The sequence below is a fragment of the Budorcas taxicolor genome, chromosome 1, assembly GCF_023091745.1.
Source record: "Budorcas taxicolor isolate Tak-1 chromosome 1, Takin1.1, whole genome shotgun sequence".
NCBI classification, from domain to species: Eukaryota; Metazoa; Chordata; class Mammalia; order Artiodactyla; family Bovidae; genus Budorcas; species Budorcas taxicolor.
The window spans coordinates 174671843-174693080 of NC_068910.1; the positions used below are offsets into that span (position 1 = coordinate 174671843).

The window sequence follows — 21238 nt, forward strand, 5'->3', positions numbered from 1 at the left end:
CCTACTTCAAAGCTGCCTTGTGAGCAATTAATGGGAAGATAGACTCAATCTTAATGCACTATGTAAACTGTCATATGAATAGAAGGTGGTCTTAATATGGAAAATAAAGTTAGTGACAAAAATACCTAAGCATTTATATTTTTTAGAACTTTGTATTTTTAGAATTTTGAGGACTTTTTACACTCTAATAAAAAGTATATTTTGTGAAAAAAAAATGAGTCCTGTTCTATCCTATATTCATATTTTTCAACAACCTCAGATATGCAGATGATACCACTTTAATGGCAAAAAGTGAAGAGGAACTAAAGAGCTTCTTGATGAGGGTGAAAGAGGAAAGTGAAAAAGCTGGCTTTATCAACATTCAAAAAACTAAGATCATGGCATCTGGTTCCATCACTTTATGGCAAATAGAAAGGAGAAAAAGTAGAAGCAGTGACAGTTTATCTTGGGTTCCAAAATCACTGCTGGCAGAGATTATAGCCATGAAAATAAAAGATGCTTGCTCCTTGGAAGAAAAGCTATGACAAACCTAGACAGCATATTAAAAAGCAGAGACGTCACTTTGCCGACAAAAGTCCACATAGTCAAAGCTATGGTTTTTTCCAGCAGTCATGTACAGCTGTGAGAGTGGGACCATAGAGAAGGCTGAGTGCCAAAGAATCGATGCTTTCGAATTCTGTTGCTGGAGAGGACTCTTGAGAGTCCCTTGGACAGCAAGGAGATCAAACTAGTCAATCCTAAAAGAAATCAGTCCTGAATATTAACTGGAAGGACTGACGCTGAAGCTGAAACTCCAATACTTTGGCCACCTGATATGAAGAGTGACTCACTGGAAAAGACCCTGATGCTGGGAAAGATTGAGGGTAGGAGGAGAAGGGGGCAACAGAGGATGAGATGGTTGGATAGCATCATCGACTCAATGGGCATGAGTTTGAGCAAACTCCAGGAGATAGTGAAGGACAGGGAAGCCTGGGGTGCTGCAGTCCATGGGGTCACAAAGAATTGGACATGACTTAGCGACTGAACAGCGACAGCTCTCTTGGAAAACCTAACTCAGAAGTTGCAAAGGAGCTCCCAAATGTGTTACTTCGCTTGTAGGGAGTTAAACAAGTTTTGTTTGGTTTGTTTTTTAATCAATTGCCAACATTTAAAACTAGAAGTTTCCTATATAAGACAGAAACCAGAACCTAGCTTTCAGCTTCTCTTGGGGAAACAGACGCTGAATGGCCAGTGTGGCTATCTGGGATGCCCCATGACCTACTGCTCCTGCCATGAGTCGTTCACTATCTCAGGCCAGCCACACCCAAGGCACCCCCATCTTCCTGGTATCACTTTCCCAGTAGGAGGCCTAGAGTTTTGGATAGCAACTTGATTTGAAAAATCAGACCTGTAAAGAGATAGCAAGTGCTGTAAGGATGCTCAAACAGGGCCTGTCTGGTCTCCTACCTTTAGCTGGGTCTCAGACCAGGTGTGGGTGGATGTGGCCGGCATGGACAGAGTTCCTTTCTTGTAAACTGAGCACAGGATCCTTGTGAGGATTAAGATAGATGACATATGGAAACACTTGGCAAGAATCCATGCTTGGTAAATGGTAGCTCTGAGCAGGGCATCGGGGCATTGGAAAGATTCCGATAAATAATCTTCAGGTCAGACTCCAGAAGTGATGGCCATAGTCAGGCAGCCGCTGAGCACCTGAGAGGATCAGGCTGAGGAATAAGGTGCCCTCTGATTCCACAGTTTCTGTGAACAAGAATGCAGGCCCCCGGAGTCCCACAAGAAGACCTGGAACCCAAGGTGGAAAAAGACCCTTGGTGTAACACAAGTGCCCTTTGCCTTTGGCGAATCACTCCTATGTCACCAGGAGTGTTAGAAAGCTCAGGTGACATGAAGGGCCACACCCAGCAGTGTACCTGCTTCTACTCCAAAGAAACCTTAACCACTGATAGCTTGGCGCCTTTGGCCCAAGCACTCACTTCTGCAAATGCGCAAGTCACTTCCTGCAGACAGCCAGTGGCCAGGAGCCTGAACATCCATAGGGCAGCCTGGGCTTCTTCCACATGGGATGGAAGCAGTTCCTATGACCTTGATTCCAAGACTTGGTTATCTTGGAAGTTACCACCAATTCCTAGAAGCCATGCCCAGGAACGATCTCACCACTTTCCCCTCCCTGTCACGGATACCACCAAAGCCTGTTTTATAGGGAGTTGCCTTTCTTCTATTTCTTCTGAGCTGAAGGGGACCATCCCTGGGTTGAGCAAAAGGTGAGTAAATGATTAATGGCTGCCATAAAAAGATCTCATAAAGCATTTATGTTGTCCCACAAAAAGGATCTTGCTTTTACACGTCTGTCTTTTTAGTTCTTTTGTGGCAGGTAGAAGGCTGCCAAAGTCATGTAATGACACCAGGGTAAGGCTTGCTTTAGGAAATGGGTAGCCAAGGATCTGGTGCTTCCCCACAGCATTTCCTTCTCCATCGTGTGACCTGACAGAAAGGCAACTCTCTGGGTCACACACTGAGTGACCCAGTATTGAGGAAATAATCCATTTGCTATGGTAAACTAGGGAGGTCCCTTAGAAAGAAAATTGGGGCTTCTCCCTGGGTGGGTCCTGCCTGGAGTGAGACAAATGATGTGGTAACAATCCCCACACTGGGGATGTTGACGTGAAAAGGGGTGCATTTTTGATAGGAAAATACAAGGTCATCTCAGTTGAAGCTGTAATCAAGTCAGAGCTTCTGAACCAGGGAGGGTCCCCAGGGAGACTGGATTCAGGGAATCTGGGCTAGAGCAAGCTTCTCGGTAGCCACAGGCACTCAAGATCCCTGCGGAGACCCAGCCCCTGCCCCTACCAAGGAAGGCTGTCTGCTCTGCCAAAAGTCTGCATTTCCTAAAATGGCTCCAGTGTGCAAGGAATTCCCGGACAAATACCGTCTGCTGATGGGCTTTGACTGCTGGCTGTTAATAGTCTCAGCTCTTCCCACATCTGCTTCCAGGGATTGCACTGGCTCTGCTCCCTTGGCCGGTGGAGATGAGGACTCCTCATCCCTATAAATCTTGAGCTTGGTGGCTTCTTACTGCCCTTTAGGCCTGCATTCACACATACACACATGCAAAGATTATCTCCTTGATCTCTGGGTCATCAACTCAGGGCAGAACCACTTGGACAATGGTTTCTCCTCCAAAGCTGAAGAACTATACCCCTTCGCCAATGTTTCCAAGAAAAATATCCTTCCATTTAGTATAAGCTGATTCTCTGTCTGAAATGTACAGAAATGTTAGGGTCTCACATGTCCAGTGGGGATGACCAGAGCCTGTCTGCTGGTCTGGACAAAACCAAAACTGAATGCTTCTTGAGGTTTCTTTCCTTCCTAGAACATCATGATTCTGAGATTGTTCTGGATATACACACTCAAAGCGAGTTTTTCTAAAAACAAATTGGATCTCACAGAAGATAGCGACTGAACCAAGTACAGAATCTTATTTAGTTCTGGCCCCAGGAGGAACTTGATAATTTACATTTTAGGCAAAAACCCTTTGCCCCCTTTAAATACTGCATAAAATGGCAAGATTCTCAACTGAATAGTAATGTTACCATAGCAAACAAAGGGAAAGCTATGAAAAACTGAAACAGAAACATGTGGCCTATTATTCCAAAAAAAGTAAATGCAACAAAAAGAAGGTTGGCCTCATTCTCTGTCACAAAGCTCTGCACAGCCCATGCCAGAGCCCCCAGCTTGACTTCAGGTCTTCTGCCACGAGGCAGGCCTCAGTCTTTGCTCAGTTCTTCCTAAGCCTTCAGCGCTTTCTCCTCCCACTTTGAGGGCAGAGGTTTCCTTGTCCATGTTTACAGTATGAATTCTCCTTTCAGAGGACCTCCAGGTCACAGGGAGTTTGTCTCTCCCTCTCAGTTTTCCAGCCCTTCATGTGAGAGGCTCTCACCACCACTGGCAGCTTCACTGCTGGCATCAGACCTCTGGAGGGCAAAGACGCAATCCTGTCTGCAGGCCCTTACACAGGTAGACATGTTTGATACATTTTAATGACGTTGAGTGAATTGAAGAAGGGTGACTTTTCCTCCATCCTAAGTTTGTCTGTATATGCCACAGAGTACTTGGAATGTCATATAAGAGTGGGGGTGACTTCAGTTTAGTTCCGTTGCTCAGTCGTGTCCAACCTTTGTGACCCCATGGACTGCAGCGCATCAGGCTTCCCTGTCCATCACCAACTCTTAGCAAATACCATCATGATTTCTGTCTTGGCACAAGGGTCATTTTTTGATGTGGGGGGCTATCCTGTGCGTTGTAGGATGTTTAGGAGCCTCCCTGGCCTCTACCCACTAGATTCCAGTAGCACTCTCCCACCTCCCCAGTTGTGACAACCAAAAATATCTGCAGACACTGTCAGTGTTTCTTGGGGGCAGAAATGGCCCCAATTTCGAACCACTAATGTGGGAGATTCCTGAAGGAGGCTGAGAGGAAGTATCAGACACCTTGCCCAGTGAGGATCTTACCCAGACCTGCTCCCCACTGCTATAACCATCACTGTTATAATACATCAGCAGAAGGTAGCTATTTATAGCTTCTGGCCAAATATTTTTTCTCTGACAGGCTGTCACAGTGCTAGCCAAACTCTGGAATTTTCTTAAATGGGGTGGAGAAAGAGAGAACAGGGTAAGGCCCATCCTTTGTGAAATACGGATATTTTTTTTGCGGAGGTTGTCGTCTTGGAGACAACACAACAGCTACCAAGAGGTACCTGGGTTCATGCCAAGAAGACTAAAAAGGCAAAAAATAACAACAAAAAAACTGAAATGAAAGACCTTTTTTTTTTTTTTTAAAATCTTACCAGGTTGTGAGGAACCCTCGCTGCTTAATTAATCAACACATACAAACTCAGGGAAGGTATGTACCTACTTTGGCACGAACTGCAGAGTGTAGAAATGATCGGGATATTTTCGGTGCACAGGGAGGTAACCCCCACAGGTCACTGCCTGGCCTCCGGGGGCACGGGCTGTCCATCTGCCAGGAGGCAGCCCACAGGCCAGTGAAGCTTTGATGAAGTGCATCTGCTCAAACATGGCAAGCGGTGTTGAAACAAACCACCACCCTGGCTTTTTTTTGAAACTACGACCCTCTGTCATGTTGAGGAGCTGGGTCTGAGTGAGGCCCCAGTGGCCACGAAGGAGCTGTGGGATTGCTTTTCCCTCGCTGAGGCATGGAAGGTTGTGAGGCTGTGACTGAGGCATTACGCATTCATGACTGTACAGGGACTTTCATTCCACATATCTCGAGATGACAGTGGAAACCAGAGCTGTTGTACAAAGTGTTGGCTCTCTGCCCTTCCCTCCTCATCATGTCATCTACCTGCTGGGGCCAGAGAGGGAGGGGATGGAGGGGGTGGGGGCCTGTGGAGTTGTAGGGGCTCCAGAACAGGCCTGGCTGAGGACAGGCCTGAGGTTTGGGGCAGAGCCTCTCAGCATAGCTGCTGCGACGCTGGTAACCACATGGCCGTTCTCACCTTTGATTTCTGTCGTCTGCTTTCAGACTTGGGAAGCCAGCTGGGGCCCTCTGATGAGAAAAATCAAAGATTTGCAGCATCAAACAGGTTGTTGATACCATGCGCTCCTCTCTGACACCACGAGAGAAACCCTGACATCCTGGCAAGAGATGCAGTTGGACTTAGCAAGGCCCCATTGCATCAGCAGCAACGTGGGAACAAGGGCAAGAACGACACGGGCTACAGCTTCTGCTTTGATACACAGGTGCTGACGGACAATTTCCAAGGACAAATCTGCAAAACAGGTATCGAAGTGAACATGGGATTTGGGTGAGGTTGAGGTGGCCACACCCTGGAATGTGAGGACCCTCTGACCAGGACTGAGGGGGCCCAGAGGAGAAGGAAGCTACAGGCACAAGTCAGTTCTGGGGTGACAGTCTGCCCTGGATGGCCCTGCAGACACCTGGCCCACTCTCAGTCCCCCAGCCTTGCCCTCTAGAAGGGGCTGAGGGGCTCCCCGGGAGCAGCCGGGGGAGGACAGAGCTGGCCAGGACATCACTCTCTTCCTCGGGAACGGTGACTCATATGTTCCAGGCAGGGAGCGCGGCACGTCTAGACTTAATTCTTGCTGTGATGCATCCAGGCTGCCTCCGCACAGTTAGCAAAGTCCCTCTGGTTGGGCCTCGTGGGACCACACCCAGCACTTAGTTACCCAAAGCACACTAAGCAGACAGAGCGCTGGAAAATGGGAGGGGGGAAATGGATATAATTTCACGTTTCAGAAAAAAAGATTGACGCGTTCATCACGGGAAAAATCAGAATGTTGATGTCCTTACACGGTTTTGAAGTTCTGTGTGTGCCAGGGCCACTGTAACCCCTCCGGACACCTCATCCTGCTCTGACCCTGGTCCCTGATGGAAAGCCCACCCACCCCAGCTCAGCAGGGGGACTGGAACAAGTAGCCATCTCCCCACCCTTGGAGGTGCTGGAAGGGCTTACCAGGGAGGTGTTGGGATCGTGCCGCAGCCTTGCTGATGTGTAGATCCTGTAGTTTTTTCTAGAACGTGCTCTTGAAGGCACAAGTTGACCCTGGCAAAAAATGTAGGGCTCTTCTCCCCTCCTTGTGCCCCAACACCCACTTCCCAAGGGAGCAGTTACAGCCCTGCTCATCAGAATGTCTTCCTCAGCAGCACAGATTCTCCTGATGAGAACAGCAACAGGGATCTGAGACCAGGGCTGCTGCCCTTGGTCCAGAAAGAGTGGAGCTGCTGTTTGCTGCCCACCCTCCTGTCCCAGTGGGCACCCTTTGTGACACTGTCCCATCCTAGGAACACCTCCCTGACCCCGTGACTTTTCATGTCCCCCATCCAAGTACAATGAATCTTTGTCACCTTGCTTCTGTCCCTGAGACTTACCCGCCTTCTTTTCGTCCTGTCACTGCCTGGCTGAATGATGAGGTATCTGAGCGGGGAGGGATCTGGTCTTTTCTTTGTGTTCCCAAGTACGAGATGCTCCTTCAGGGCTGATGACCTTGCTCATCTCTGGGATGAGGAGTAACTCTCAGCAGCTGGCAGGGAAAGGCAAGGCTGGGAGATGTTGTCCTTGGGGGAGAGCTCCTGGGGAGAGCCAGCCTCCTAAAGTTACTCCATGTCCTCATCCATGTTCACGATCTCCCCTAACAAAGCCAGGCCACAGTATCTTTTGACTCTTCTCTTCTGCACTGGCTCACCAGACGGAGGAGGGGACTTCAGCCAAGCAGAAGGTGGCATGTGGGGCTGGCCTTGGCCCCCTGTCAAGATTCCTTCCAGTCCAGTTGCTCCCTGGTTGCTTTTTTTTCATTTATTTATTTTTAACTGAAGGATAATCACAATATCATGTTAGTTTCCCCAGCCATGCATCAACATGGATCAGCCATAGGTATACATATGTCCCCTCCCTCTTGAGCCTCCCTTCCACCTCTCACCCCTCCCTGTTGCTCTTAATTAAAGCCTGGTGTTTCAGATGAAGAAGAGGTGGGGAGGTGAAGAGGTTAAAACTCAGTTCAAGTTGAATCAGGATTTATGTTAATTGGTTGTTTGCGCTGACTTCCAGCACAGTGCCTCATATGTTGTGGCTCATATTTAGCATTTCTCACTCATCTCTCATCAAAGCCTGATGGTCCCTGGGCCTCTTTTCATTTCCACAGACTGCTTCGGTGGGGTGTGGCAGGATGGGGAGGCTGGGCTCAGGGATTCACGGTGGTAAAGCATTAGTGTACTTCCCCTGCTGGGTAACATGGTATGGTGGATAGTGTTTGGTTTGGGCTGGCTGTGCCCTGATTCACCAGTGGGAATCACTTCTCCCACCTACAGGAAGCTGTTAGTCGAGGTGCCTGCCTGTTCTGAGCCCAAGTTCAGACATTCAGATCTTTTGAGGTCAGTCAGATCTGCCTTCCCTGGAACCCCAAATTGGAGCAAAGTCATTAAAAGAATCCAATTCGAGCTCATTGCTTATCCACAGCAGTGGACCCAGGAGACAGTGGTGAAGGGATCCTAGATCTTAGACGCTTGACTCTGTGCTGCTTCCTGCCCATGAAGCACCTCAGTTCCTGTCCATTTTGTCCTGGTTTCCTTGCCATTCAGAAATTAGCTGTTTGTTTGTTTGTTTGTTTTCCAGTAAATTCCCTTTTGGCATAGATTAGCTAGGGTTAGTTTCTGTTGCTTACCACACAAGGAGCCCTAATTCACACCCCAATAAACCTGGGTTTCTGAGCACCCCTTAGGTACCACTTGGTTTCAGAATGTTGCCAAAGTCAGGGAAGTGTTTATTTACCTTGACTCTGCAGTGGTCATCTCCCAGTGTCCATCTCTTTAGCTGCCAAGCCCATGCTGGTTACTAGTTGACTATGGTTTCTGACTCCCCATTTGGTTTCTTTCAGTATTCTGCTTGATTCAGACTGGACCAGATCTCTCCTCCCTGTACCTGGGGAACAGACTTGCTTCCCATGTGTTCTGTTGCTTGATGCTCCTCAAACACCCGCTGGGGAAGTGCAAACTGGTACAGTATTTTGGTAAAGCAAATTGCACAGCCATAAGCAAGGGCTTTTAAAACATTATTTCTTTCTGAACTAGTAAGTCAATTAATTGAGGCCTTTATCCTAAGAAAATTGTCAGAGAAGCAGAAAGATGAGTAAGAATATTTATTACAATATTATTTTGTAGTAGCCAAAATTCAAAAATAACTTCAGTGTTTAGCAGCAGGGAAATAAAAAATGGTCTGTTCATGTGATGATATGTGGCACACCCATTCAAAAATCACAGTTTTGTGCAATATTTAATATTATGAGGAAAATTCTCACACTATCTTGTGTACCAGATGTAAAAGACAAAACAAAACAAAACAAAAAAAACCAGGACACAAAACTGTAGGTACAGAATAATCTCAATTTGTTTTATTCAAATTGGGAAGGATTACACCAACATATTAGCAGTGGTTATCCCTTTGTGGTTATCCCTTTGTGGTTTAGTAGGAAACCCTCTGAGGTATGTTTTGTTTAAAGTTATAGCTCTAATTCCCAGCTCAGGTCCAGTCATATAACTTGCTTAAAGAAGTAATGAGGAAGTTTCTTTCTATTTTTCTATGATTTTAATTTCTTGTAAATAATGAATGTGCATTTCATGTAAAATCAGAAAAAACTTTTTGTAGGCAATAGAGCATCAGTGCATGAAGTTTGAAAGTGAAAGTGTTAGTCACTTAGTCATGTCAGACTCTTTGCGACCCCATGGACTGTAGCCCACCAGGCTCCTCTGTTCATGAGATTATCCAGGCAAGAATACTGGAGTGGGTTGTCATTTCCTTCTCCAGGGGATCTTCCTGACCCAGGGATGGAACCTGGGTCTTCTGCAGCGCAGGCAAATTCTTTACCTTGAGCCACCAGAGAAGCCCTGAAATCCTATTTATGCTTCAGGATCCATGCGGCTGTTTTGAAACATGGTGACAAATATTTGATCACTCCTTCTTTAGAGAGGTAGGGGTCTGTGTTCCTTCCCTTTAAATAGGACTGCTTCAACCAATGCTATAGTGGCAATGATGCTCTGTAACTTCTGATGCTAAGTCATAAAAAGCCATCCAGTTTCTGCCTCATTCACTAAGGGCACTTGATTTATTGACACCCTGAAAGCACAGTGTAAGGGCTCAACTACCCTGAGGCTGCTATGTTGGAGAGGACATCTAGGGGCACTCTGGCCAGCATTCCAGCTAAGTCTGTCCTTCATCCCAGGTGCCAGGCACGTGAGTGAAGAGCCACCTTCTGGCCCGCCCCTTGTCACCCGAGTCACTCTGAGCCAACAGGGTCCAGATAGTACGGAGCAGAGACAGGCTATCCACATTGCGTCTCATCTAAACTCCTGGCCCACGGACTCCTTGAGCATGAGGAGATGGTGAGCATCTTATGCCGCTAGATGAGGTGGTTAGAACACAGTAGAGACCAAAACAGTTCCCCTCAGACTCCATCTTTGTGAAGCCTTTATGATCCTTTCTGTCCTTCGCATGATCCCAAATCCTAAATGAAAATTAGCCATTCTTGTCTCCCAAAGCCCTTCTCTATACCTGTGTCAGAGGACTGACTCATCTTGCCTTTCTCCAGATGATGACTTCCTTAGGGGAAGCAACCCTGTGAGTCACTTTTGCATCCTCAGAGCACAGTGTCCAGCACATGGGATCTAGCTGGTGGTCCTTCCATTCCTTCTTCTGTTAGTACAATGCACAAGGGAGGTGGGAATTCACAGAGAAGCCAGATTTGGTGTGTGTGTGTCAAGCTCTCACGGAGTTCTGGCTGTCTCCATGCTTCTTGGCTGCAGCCTAGCATGGCAATGGGATGGCATTACACCTGTACACCGTCTCAAATCTTAGTCTGCTCAGGCTGTCATAACAAATGGGTGGCTTCAACCAGAGAAACTTATCTTCTCACAGTTCTGGAGGCTGAAATCCAAGGTCAAGGTGTCGGCAGGTTTGGCTTCTCCTGAGGCCTCCCTCCTTGGCTTACAGATGGCAAGTCTTCTCATTGTGTCTTTGAGCGGTCTTTCCCCTGTGCATGCACATTCCTGGGGTCTCTGCCTCTTTTTTTAATATTGTATTTATTTATTGTGGCTGTGTCGAGTCTTAGTTTTGGCAGGCAGCCTCTTTGTTGCAGTGCATGGTCCTCCCTCTAGCTGTAGCACGTGGACTTGGTTGGCCCACTGCATGTGGGCTCTTAATTTCCCGAACAGGTTTGAACCTATGTGCCCTGCATTGGAAAGTGGATTCTTAGCCATTGGATCATCAGGGAAGTCCCCATCTTTTCTTTTTTTTTTAAAATTATTTTTTAATTGGAGGATAATCATTTCCTTGCCTTTTCTTATAAGAATACAGTCTTATTGAATTAGGGTCCCACCCTAATGACCCTACTTATATTTACCTCTTTAGAGACCCTATCTCCAAATCCTTCATAATAAAAATTGGGGCTTCTATTTAGGGGTGGAGGGAACACAGTTCTGTCCATAACATCGTAAGTTATTGTTTATACTCCCTGTAGTTGTAGGTGTCAGTGAAAAGAAGGAATGAACTCACTGATCCACATTCTACCCACAGATACTTTCCTGGCTGTTAGTTCAGGCTTATGCTGTTCTTGCTCCCCTATCCCTTTAAACGATAGCCTGCTTAGGTGATAGACATCTGTGATAACACGCCCTTCTCCACAACCAATGGAAAGATCTAATTTCATGTAGCTTTTGTTTGTTTGCTTGTTTTCCATTCGGTGCCCAAGGAAACCTCAAAACAAATCTTCAGTACCAGACCCAAGACAGGGCTGACTGCAAAGCTGTACAACATGTCACTGTGTACAAGCAGGCACTCTGCTCTTGCAACCTCGTCAGTTTATGGCAGCCAAATAAAAAGCATTCAAAACGGGGCTTTGGTGGAAAGCTGAGGATGATTTGAGGACATGTAGGAATGCCAGGAGCTAGGGTGACTAGGAGGTAGTCTTCAGAACTTTTCTTTGCAAAGTAATTCCTAGTAGTGTCCTTTTTCATCAATCTGTTTTTATTGTTTTATATCATATTCCAAAAATGAGAGAGAGAGAGAACACAATCTTCTACTGAAATGAATTGGACTTGGGACTATTTTATGCCCATATCTGTGAGCTATAGGTTCTGAATAAGGCATGGAGCAAATATTCAAGGTCAGACACTTGCCCTTTGGAATTCAAATTAAAGTGTACCTACCTTGCATTTTCTGCCCCTTGTTTTCAGCTGGTCTGTCATACTACCTCTGTCAACCAACTAGTACTACTGTCAACCAAGCCTCCCCCGGCCCCTCCTCCCACCTTACTTTCACCACTTAAGAAATGAGAAAACATTTCTCATTCTGATTCATGCTATCGCTAAGACATGCACCACAAGAATCAATCAGCTTTCATTTTCACATAATGTAGCATGTGTACACAGTTACCAACCACCCTGACTGCATGCTGCTGCAATATTACAACACTGTTTATGTGAAAATCAGTTCTGAAATGCATTTTTATCTGCCAGTTGAAAGGTAAGAATTTTGTTCCAATCTGTAAGAAGGCTTTATCCCTGCTCAACACTATAAAGCCCTCAAGATTTTATCTTTTTTGAAATATCTAAAGGTAGGACGAGATTCAATTTGCTAAAAGTCCTTGTTTTTGACACAAAGACAAATATCTGCTCCTGAGCTATACTTCACAAAGCAATGATTCATTTTAAAAACCTCTCAGGATCATGAATTCTCCAGATAGAGAAAATGAACCCAAGTCTTGCTCTCTTCATTAATTTTAGTATGTTCTCTCTCTGCTGCTTCACTTTAAAAGGCGGTATAATTACTATCTTTATGAGTCAGACTCATAGCCCAGCACCTGTTAGAAAATTAAAAAATATTTTCCCCACATTACATTACAAAGCGAAGCCATTGTTTTCATGCAGTTGCTGGCGTTCACTCATTTGCCAAAATGACTGTATTGAAGGCTTTAAAAGCCATAGTGATAATGAAAAACAATGACTGGAGACTTTCCCAAATGCCAATACATAAAGATAGTAACATGAACTTGATAAACTCTGATTTTAATTCTTTTAAAACTGTTTGTAGATTAATAAAGGTGAGTCAGTTTCTCGCAGGCATGATGAAGCAGCAGATTCAGACAGTTTAGAGTTGTCTTCTTAAACTATACCCCAGGTAGTTACTTAGGTATGAGGTATGGAGCCTAGTCAATGCCAGTTACAGAAGGAGATTCAATATGTGTGAATACGTTATTGAGATAAGAGATTAAGGGGTAATTCTAAGTAAGAAAAACTGATATCACAACATAAAAGTGATCCAGCTCAGGAAAGAGCAGAGTATGATTTTTAAAAAATCTTTATACAGTCCATTTCTTGCCTAACTGCCATATAAAGAAAGAAAGGTCAAAGTATTCCTCATTCTTCTGATAACAAATGTAGTGTTTGATCTCAATGCCTAATGAGACCAATTAGACGCCGCCTCTTTCAACTCTTTAACTTTTTCATGACTTCAAAGGGTATTTGTGTACAAGACTAACTTGAAATTTACTTTGAATTAGAAATACATGTGACACAGTCACAGATTATTTGGGGGTATGCAGGAGAGCTCTGCTAACACTTGCAACCAACCCAAAATACACACAGCATTTGCAGGCCTTCTCTATGTGTGCCATGGGGCAAAAGGAAGTGAGATGGTGCTTGCCCATGGCCAATGGAAACAGAAAGTGAAACAGAGTTTGGAAATGCCTAAAAAGTGAGGGATGCTGAGTCAAATTTTCATCATTTTAATCTAGGCTTTTTTGATTAAAAGTATTTTTTATATTCTTTTCCTGAAGCCATGAATCTATACTGAATGAACTAGTGGGGAACTGATTCAACAGGCAATATGTAACTTACGTCCTCCATTTCTTAAATTTCTTTGATCCATTTATTTGTAAATAATTATGAGTTAAACAGTTTATTAATGACATAGTCACTGGAGCTCCTGGGGTTCATTCAAAATGTGTTGGAGAATTGTTTAGAAGCAATTTGAAACCAGGTAACCAATGCTTTTGGGTCAAACACTGAGCTGTTATCTCCAGAAAAGCAGGGTTTTCATCTTCTCTAAAAGTTTTTATAGTATTTAATGCAAGAAATTAACAATCTGGTACAGATGTTTTTAATTTACCACCTCAACATAATGATTGGCACAAAAAAACTTAATGTATGTCAAATGAATAAATGAATGAAGAGAAAAAAATATAAAGTTTAAGAATATGGATAATTTTCCTTAAAAATCAGCATTTCTTTTTAGGAGAATTTTAAAGAGCAATGTTTGTTCTAATATCCTACAGACTGAAAATAACCAAAAAATCAAAATAAATATGTTCTGGGGTTTTTCCATACAGAAAGATATATTCTACTTCATTAAGCACTGTATGGATTTGCTTTTCCCAGAAGCAGGTGATTAGAGGAAATTTCTAGCTTTGAATTATTATATTACAAAAAAAGAGAATGGTGGTCACTGGAATAATGTAAGTAAGGCCACTTGTGTTTCCGTCCTTTGGTCCCAGACCTCTGTGCTCTTCTGACACAGTGCTTTATAGAAGCCTTCAGTTCAGCACATATGCTACATCATGGATGATGTCTCCCCATCTGCACAGAGTATTTATTGCCTTAAGTTTGCTAAACTAGATATGCTAAAAGATTTACCCAATGAAAACAACCAGAATGCTAGACAAAATAACAAAGGAAGTACTTTTTAAAGGCATCAACAAAATGGCACAGAAGTAAGGAATCTGAAGAAATAAAAAAGCAAAACAGAAGTAGTGACTTTGGGAGAAGAGAACCAAAGTGAGTTCTTTCGGTGCTTCTGCCAAAACCTGGAAGGAAACCATGAACATTTTGGATAATGTTTGATAGGAGTTAAAGCCTCAGGCCAACACAAAATTGAAAGTCTTATAGGAGATAGAGCTGGAATCTCAAAGGGTTTTTACCTTCAATTTGAAGGGTGAGGGGAAAAAAATGGGCTATGCAGGAGATAGTCACACATCTGATTTGATCTTTATGCTGGAGGGAAGTAGGAGGAAGTCTCACTTGAGAATCTGTACCTGCAACCTGGCCCTCATGTGATTTCTTGGTTGAAGTTTATATCACCTGTAATTGAAAAATTGAAAGAAGAGAATTTTAATGAAAGTGCTCCAAGAATGTTTGTGTAATCAACTGGGAAAAGCAAAGCAAATCTTTTATGAAAGAACACAGTCTCAACCCAGGTCTCAAAGAAGCCCTAGAGATAAAGTTCCAAGGAACATAAGCTCACATAAAAACATACTTAGGCATGTTTTGCCCTTCCCGCCACCACACATGCTCACAAAAATAAAGCACTGTGAGTGAGAATCAGCAGAAACAATAGACAGAAAAATCAGAACTATAAAGATGATCAGATACAATATAAAATAATGATGTTTGGTATGTTTAAGGAAATGAAAAGTTTGTGAAAAAGGAATAAGAGAATTTTTAAGACAAATCTAGCAGATTGAAAAAAAATTGAATGAAACTTTTAGAAATGAAAAAGTGCTTTATGCAAAAGATTATGAGGATAAATGGAGAAAGGTCTGAGATGCAAGGAGAAATGGTGAGCAAAGAAATTGACAAACATTGATCACACATAACAATAATAGTAATATCTAATTTGTGAAGTTAAACAAACTAGATAGAATTCAAGTTCAAAATATAATTTAAATTGGAATGGGGTGAAAATTGTAGTTATAATATTTAAGGTACTTATATTGTTTGGGTGAAGCATCAAGAGACCATGTAAACGTGTTAACGTGTGGATGTGTTAGTTGCTCAGTTGTGTCCGACTCTTTGGGACCACGTGGACTGTTGCCAACCAGGCTCTTCTGTCCATAGTATTCTCTAGGCAAGAATACTGAAGTGGGCTGCCATTCCCTTCTCCAGGGTATCTTCCCAACCCAGGGATCAAACCTGGATCTCCTGCGTTGCAGGCAGTTTCCTTGGGTAATTCCTAAAAATAGTTGTAGAGAGAATTATTTCCAAATGAGCAGTAGGAAGTGGCAGTGGGAATAAGAAAAAGAAGAAAAGAAAAAAGAAACTCTATTCAGAAGATAGGGAAAAAAAAAAAGAGAGAGGATGGAAAGCACATAATGAGACAGTAGAAATACATCAAAGGAAGAAGAGCAAAGACAAAGCCTGAAGACCCTTTGCCCCAAAACAAAACAATGGGAGCTCATATACCCTCAAAAATGTTCATACTGTCTATAATTTCATACTGTTAACAATGAAAACAGAGTATAAACGACTTTTGAGAACAAAGACTTTATTTCAAGTACATAGTGGTTTAGCCGGAGACCATTCAGCTTATGGCCAGTGTTTTCCATCTCAGGGCTTTTAATGGGGTATTGGAAGGGGCTGAGAGGGCTTCCCTAATAGCTCAGTTGGTAAAGAATCCACCTGCAATGCTGGGTTCGATCCTTGGGTTGGGAAGATCCCCTGGAGTAGGGAAAGGCTACCCATTCCAGTATTCTGGCCTGGAGAATTCCATGGACTTCACAAAGAGCTGGATGTGACTGTGCGACTTTCACTTGGAAGGGGCTGCATCAAGGCCTTCTGTTTTATGTTAACATTATTTACAGTTAAAAGAAACTTTAACTTTTGAAGAACTCTCTCTCAAAAATGGACTTCTGTAGACAATTTTTAGGAGCACTTTTATGATTACTAAATTTAGAATGTGTTTTTATCCTTATAAATTTTGGCCTTTGACTTTATCTGGAGAGCTTTATCTTATGAACAGCTGTATCATTTATTTCCCTCTCCTTTTGTACCAGTCTTAATATACTTTTTCTATTTTGTCTGTATTTAAGAAGAAAATGCTTTGAAAGGCTACAGCTAGGGCTCCATATTCTGAAAATAAATAAAAAAGCACAGGACCTAAAGAAAATGACACAGTTTTTTAAAAAAAGAGTGTGAGCCCTATAATATTCTGCTTCTGTAGGATGCTAGATCATTTCCTGGCGTGGCCTTATTGCATTGTGTAGTAGATCTTTTCTGTAGATCTGTTTGGTTATTTCCTATATGCTACTTTCTTTCCATTGTTCTGTAATGTTTTTTTTCATAGCTTCTAAACTGTTTCTTCCTTTCTTCGTTCCTCCCTTCTTGATTTCTCATTCTCAGATGAAGCTAGATCTTTATTTCAACTAACAGGGTACAGGGCTGTCTCTCAAATTTGCCCTGGGGTGAGGGTCATATCCCTTATTAGAGACACAACTGGGAAGACGGGTGAGGTGATACTCCTGGTACCTGGTCCAGCATTCAGCTTACAGGGACTATTCCCCAGTCCAGGCTTTGCCACTTCCTAGCTGTGTCACTTTGGGTAAGTTGGTTAACCTCTCTATGCCTCAGTTTTATCATCTGTAAGAGGAAGCTAGTAAGTATATCAACCTCATTGGGTTCCTGGGAGGATTAAATGAAATACCTTTAAAGCTCTTAGTACTGTGCATTGCTCCTCATAAACAACAAATATCAGCCATTACCATTTTCTTTATTATTGCTGCTGCTGCTGCTGCTACTACTGATTTGTTGCTGTTACTGCTGCTACTACTACTCCTTCAAGTACCATTGGGTGCATTTCACTACCTGGCTGCTCAGTCTGTTTGCTGACTCACTGCTATTTGAGAGAATCCCACTTCCCAGGGTACAGTGCGTCTCTACCCATCTCTCCCTCCTTACTGGCACTCACACGAGATTCCTCTCTTAGGAATGGCCATCTCAGAGTTCCCAGCAAGGTGGCCCAGGGACCTTGAGCGGTGGCTCCCTTGTGGCACAGCAGTGGGGGGGCCAGGCTGACTGTGTGCCGTGCATATGTGACCTTTCCTTTTCCATCACAGGGTTTTTAAGGGGCTATTGGAAGGGGCTACACCATGGCCTGTTAGTCAGATGCCATGCCGTTTTACACTGGAAGTCTGCTTTCTGCTGTTAAACCAGGGACACAAAGAGAGGGCATAAGCCTGATGCCTGTGGAGACCTCCTTTCACTGGTCAAGGAGGACTCCATGCCTTTCAAAATCACACTCTTTTGGTAATGAACAAAAACCCAGTCAAACCTGAGTTGACTAAAGGAGTATAATAGTCTCATTTTTACACGCATTTCAGTAAGTTAGAAGATCTGAGGTAAATTATCCCCTCTGGAGCACTAGGACTAAATCCAAAGGCAGCCAACCAAGGGAAACTGCTGAGACAATATTCTTATCATATTTCCAGAAAAGTTCAGAACCTTCATGAGAAGAGCTGTATGGAAACTCATGGCAGTACATTTAGACTACGGTTTGCATTAAACTTTTAATGACTGAATTTTAATACTGTGCTGTACATGTGCCCTCAATCATGTCCGACTCTGTGACCCACAAACTGAAGCCCACCAGGGTCCTCTGTCCACGTGATTCTCCAGGTGAATACTGGAGTGGGTTGCCATTTCCTTCTCCAGGGACTCTTCCCAACCCAGGGATTGAACCTGCGTCTCATGCATTGGCAGGCAGATTCTTTACCTACTGAGCCACCTGGGAAGCTTTCTATGAATACACAATTTGAATACAAAATTGGATATAAAAATATGTATTCAATATTGTATGAATATACAATTTCTTCACTAAAAGTTCAGCTGCTTTTACACTAAGAAGGTCAGAAGAGGCACAAACAACAAAAATAAATAGACAGTTCATAAAGATGTTATAGGTTGAAATACAGTCAGGATCACACAGTCAGGTCACAGCCTCAGACCCAGCCAGATGCTCACCCTTCCTGGAATTCTTCCAACAGATGTCCTGATCCTGGAGGGGTGGGGATGGTTGCAGAAACTCTGGGGATCTGGGGGCCACTGATAATTAAAGAGTGCACCTATGAATTTAGTATTAGAAATATTTGGGATATCAGTAACTCAAGGAGAAACAGCAATATAGATTCTATCTACATATGCTGCTGAAATGCATCATTACCAACTTAAAGCATCAAATTACAGGTGGTTTGACAAACATTTTCAAGGGCCCTTAATACATAAACAAAACAAACTCTCATATTGGTTGTATGACTAAATTTGAGTCATAAATAATTAAATCACAACACGGAAAAAATCTCTTTCCATCTTTCCCTACCAACATACTATGTCTAGGGCACAAATGGTAAAAAACAAGTATAATCTCTTTCCCCCAAGTTATTACAATGTAGATATCAAGAATTTGGTGACAGTAATATGTATTGGCTCAGCGTTCCAACCATGTAGTTACAAAGAATTTAAGCCCTCCCTGACCCCCAACTTGATCTTTGTGGCTCACATTTCTCTTTACTTCTCCTACTGATGCCAGCCAGATTTCGAGGAACTTTCTTCTTGGTGATCGCAGGTCTGCCTTATGCTGGTCGATGCTGGGGTCTCTCTGGTTAAGAGTATATTGAGAAAAAAAATAAGAAAAAAAAGGGTATATTAAGAGTCCACAGTGACATGGTCACGGAGAACCATCAGGCCCTGGTGATACTGCACTCAGAAATTTCCTCTTCTGTGATCTCCGCTCACGACCAGAAGAGGCAGGAGGTGGCTGTTGGGTCCTCTTCTTGACATTCTGCACTCACGGCGGGAGGCAAACACAGACTCTTGTCTTGTATCTGAGGTCTGAGAGTCCAGCCTTCTGACCAGAGGTACTCTACTCAGTTCTGCCCAGAAGTTCTAATGCTTCGATGCAAAGAAGATTTGACTTGACTTGCTAAGTTAGAACAGTGGCCTGTAACATGAGGCATGTGTACCCCAGGGATATCTGAAGGAATTGATGATCTTAAGTTCATAGACATTCCTATGTTTCCCTGACTTCCTTTGAAATAAAGTGTCATGTTAAGAACAACATTTCAGTCCATGCTGGGGTTTTCTCAGTTCACATACAAAGTAGACTGCAGCAATGGGAGTCAGACAATTTTGGACTAATGAGTCTCTTTTTTTATGACTTGGTTTCTTCAAAGTATGACTTTGGAGGATAGTTCCAGGAAAGTAAGGCAAAATTAACATTAGTAGTAAAGGGTGAGTGTTAAAAATGCCCCTTCCTGCAATGCATTTAAATATAAGTAGCCTTTTCAGGTCTTCTTGATATTTGTTTCCTGGATACATCCTTAGCTGGAAAGAAAAGAAACTTTAAATAGCAATGCAGTATAGGCTAGCATAGCATCACTAATTATTTTAAATGCGGTTAGAATGTTTTCTTAGACTATCAAAGTTTTTGAGATATGCTAGATAAAATTTCTATGAAATCTTTCCAGTTAGCCATTATTATTTAATGAAGTAGTTAAAGCAATTTTTTATTAGATACTGTTTGAAATGTTTATTATAATACAGTAAAATCCTCATCTTATTTCATGATAAAATATTTAATATTTTCTTCCTCCTACTAATAAAAAGTTGGCTTAATGTTCAACATTCAGAAAACGAAGATCATGGCATCTGGTCCCATCACTTCATGGCAAACAGATGGGGAAACAGTGGAATCAGTGGCAGACTTTATTTTGGGGGGCTCTAAAATCACTGCAGATGGTGACTGCAGACATGAAATTAAAAGACGCTTACTCCTTGGAAGAAAAGTTATGACCAACCTAGACAACATATTAAAAAGCAGAGACATTACTTTGCCAACAAAGGTCTGTCTAGTCAAGGCTATGGTTTTTCCAGTAGTCATGTATGTATGTGAGAGTTGGACTATAAAGAAAGTTGAGCGCCAAGGAATTGATTTTGAATTGTGGTGTTGGAGAAGGACTGCAAGGAGATCAACCAGTCCATTCTGAAGGAGATCAGCCCTGAATATTCATTGGAAGGACTGATGTTGAAGTTGAAACTCCAATACTTTGGCCACCTGATGCGAACAGCTGACTCATTTGAAAAGACCCTGATGCTGGGAAAGATTGAAGGTGGGAGCAAAAGGGGACGACAGAGGATAAGATGGTTGGATGGTATCACTGACTCAATGGACATGTATTTCAGCAAGTTGGTTATGGGCAGGGAGGCCTGGCATGCTGCAGTCCATGGGGTCGCAAAGAGTCGGACATGACTGAGCAACTGAAGTGAACTGAACTGAATATAAAGTAAATAAGGTCCTGTGTGTGTGTGTGTGTGTGTGTGTGTGTGTGCTCGGTCACTTTAGTTGTGTCTGACTCTTTGAGACGCTATGGACTATAGCCCACCAGACCCCTCTGTCCATGGGATTTTTCAGGCAAGAATACTGGAGTGAGTTGCCATTCCCTTCTCTCTAAGGGATCTTCCCGACCCAGGGATTGAACCTGGGTCTCCTGTGTCTCCTGCATTGCACATGGATTCTTTACTGCTGAGCCACTGGGGAAGGCCCAGGTAAGTATGACTGCATCTACCTGCTTTTTCATTACATTACAAAGGGAAACATTAGGTATTGATTCTTCTTATCAAGAAATGCATTGTCAACAAAACAACTTTGATGCTTAATAATTATTTATCAACATTTAGCATTTATTTATGTTTTTTAACTGTAGCATATTAATAATAACTGTAGGAATGCCCTGGTGGTCTAGTAGTTAACAGTTCACCTTTCAGGGCATGGGTTGCGTGGGGTCCCTGGTTGGGGAGCTAAGATCCCACATACTGTGAGGCCAAAACACCAAAACATAAAGCAGAAAAAATACTGTAACAAATTCAATAAAGAATTTAAAAACCTGCC

At 43.2% G+C, this 21238-nt stretch overlaps 1 long non-coding RNA gene across 2 annotated transcripts; it reads right to left on the reverse strand.

The window, feature by feature from the left end:
• Positions 1–5666: 5666 nt before the first annotated feature.
• On the reverse strand, positions 5667–7194 carry LOC128053886 (uncharacterized). 2 transcript variants are annotated; one of them, XR_008199972.1, is made up of 3 exons: positions 6910–7194; positions 6494–6583; positions 5667–5788 (listed from the first exon to the last, which is right to left on the reverse strand). It is a non-coding gene; the product is annotated as an uncharacterized LOC128053886 (long non-coding RNA). The 2 variants fall into 2 exon arrangements; XR_008199971.1 differs by lacking the exon at positions 5667–5788 and adding an exon at positions 6122–6232.
• Positions 7195–21238: the final 14044 nt, after the last annotated feature.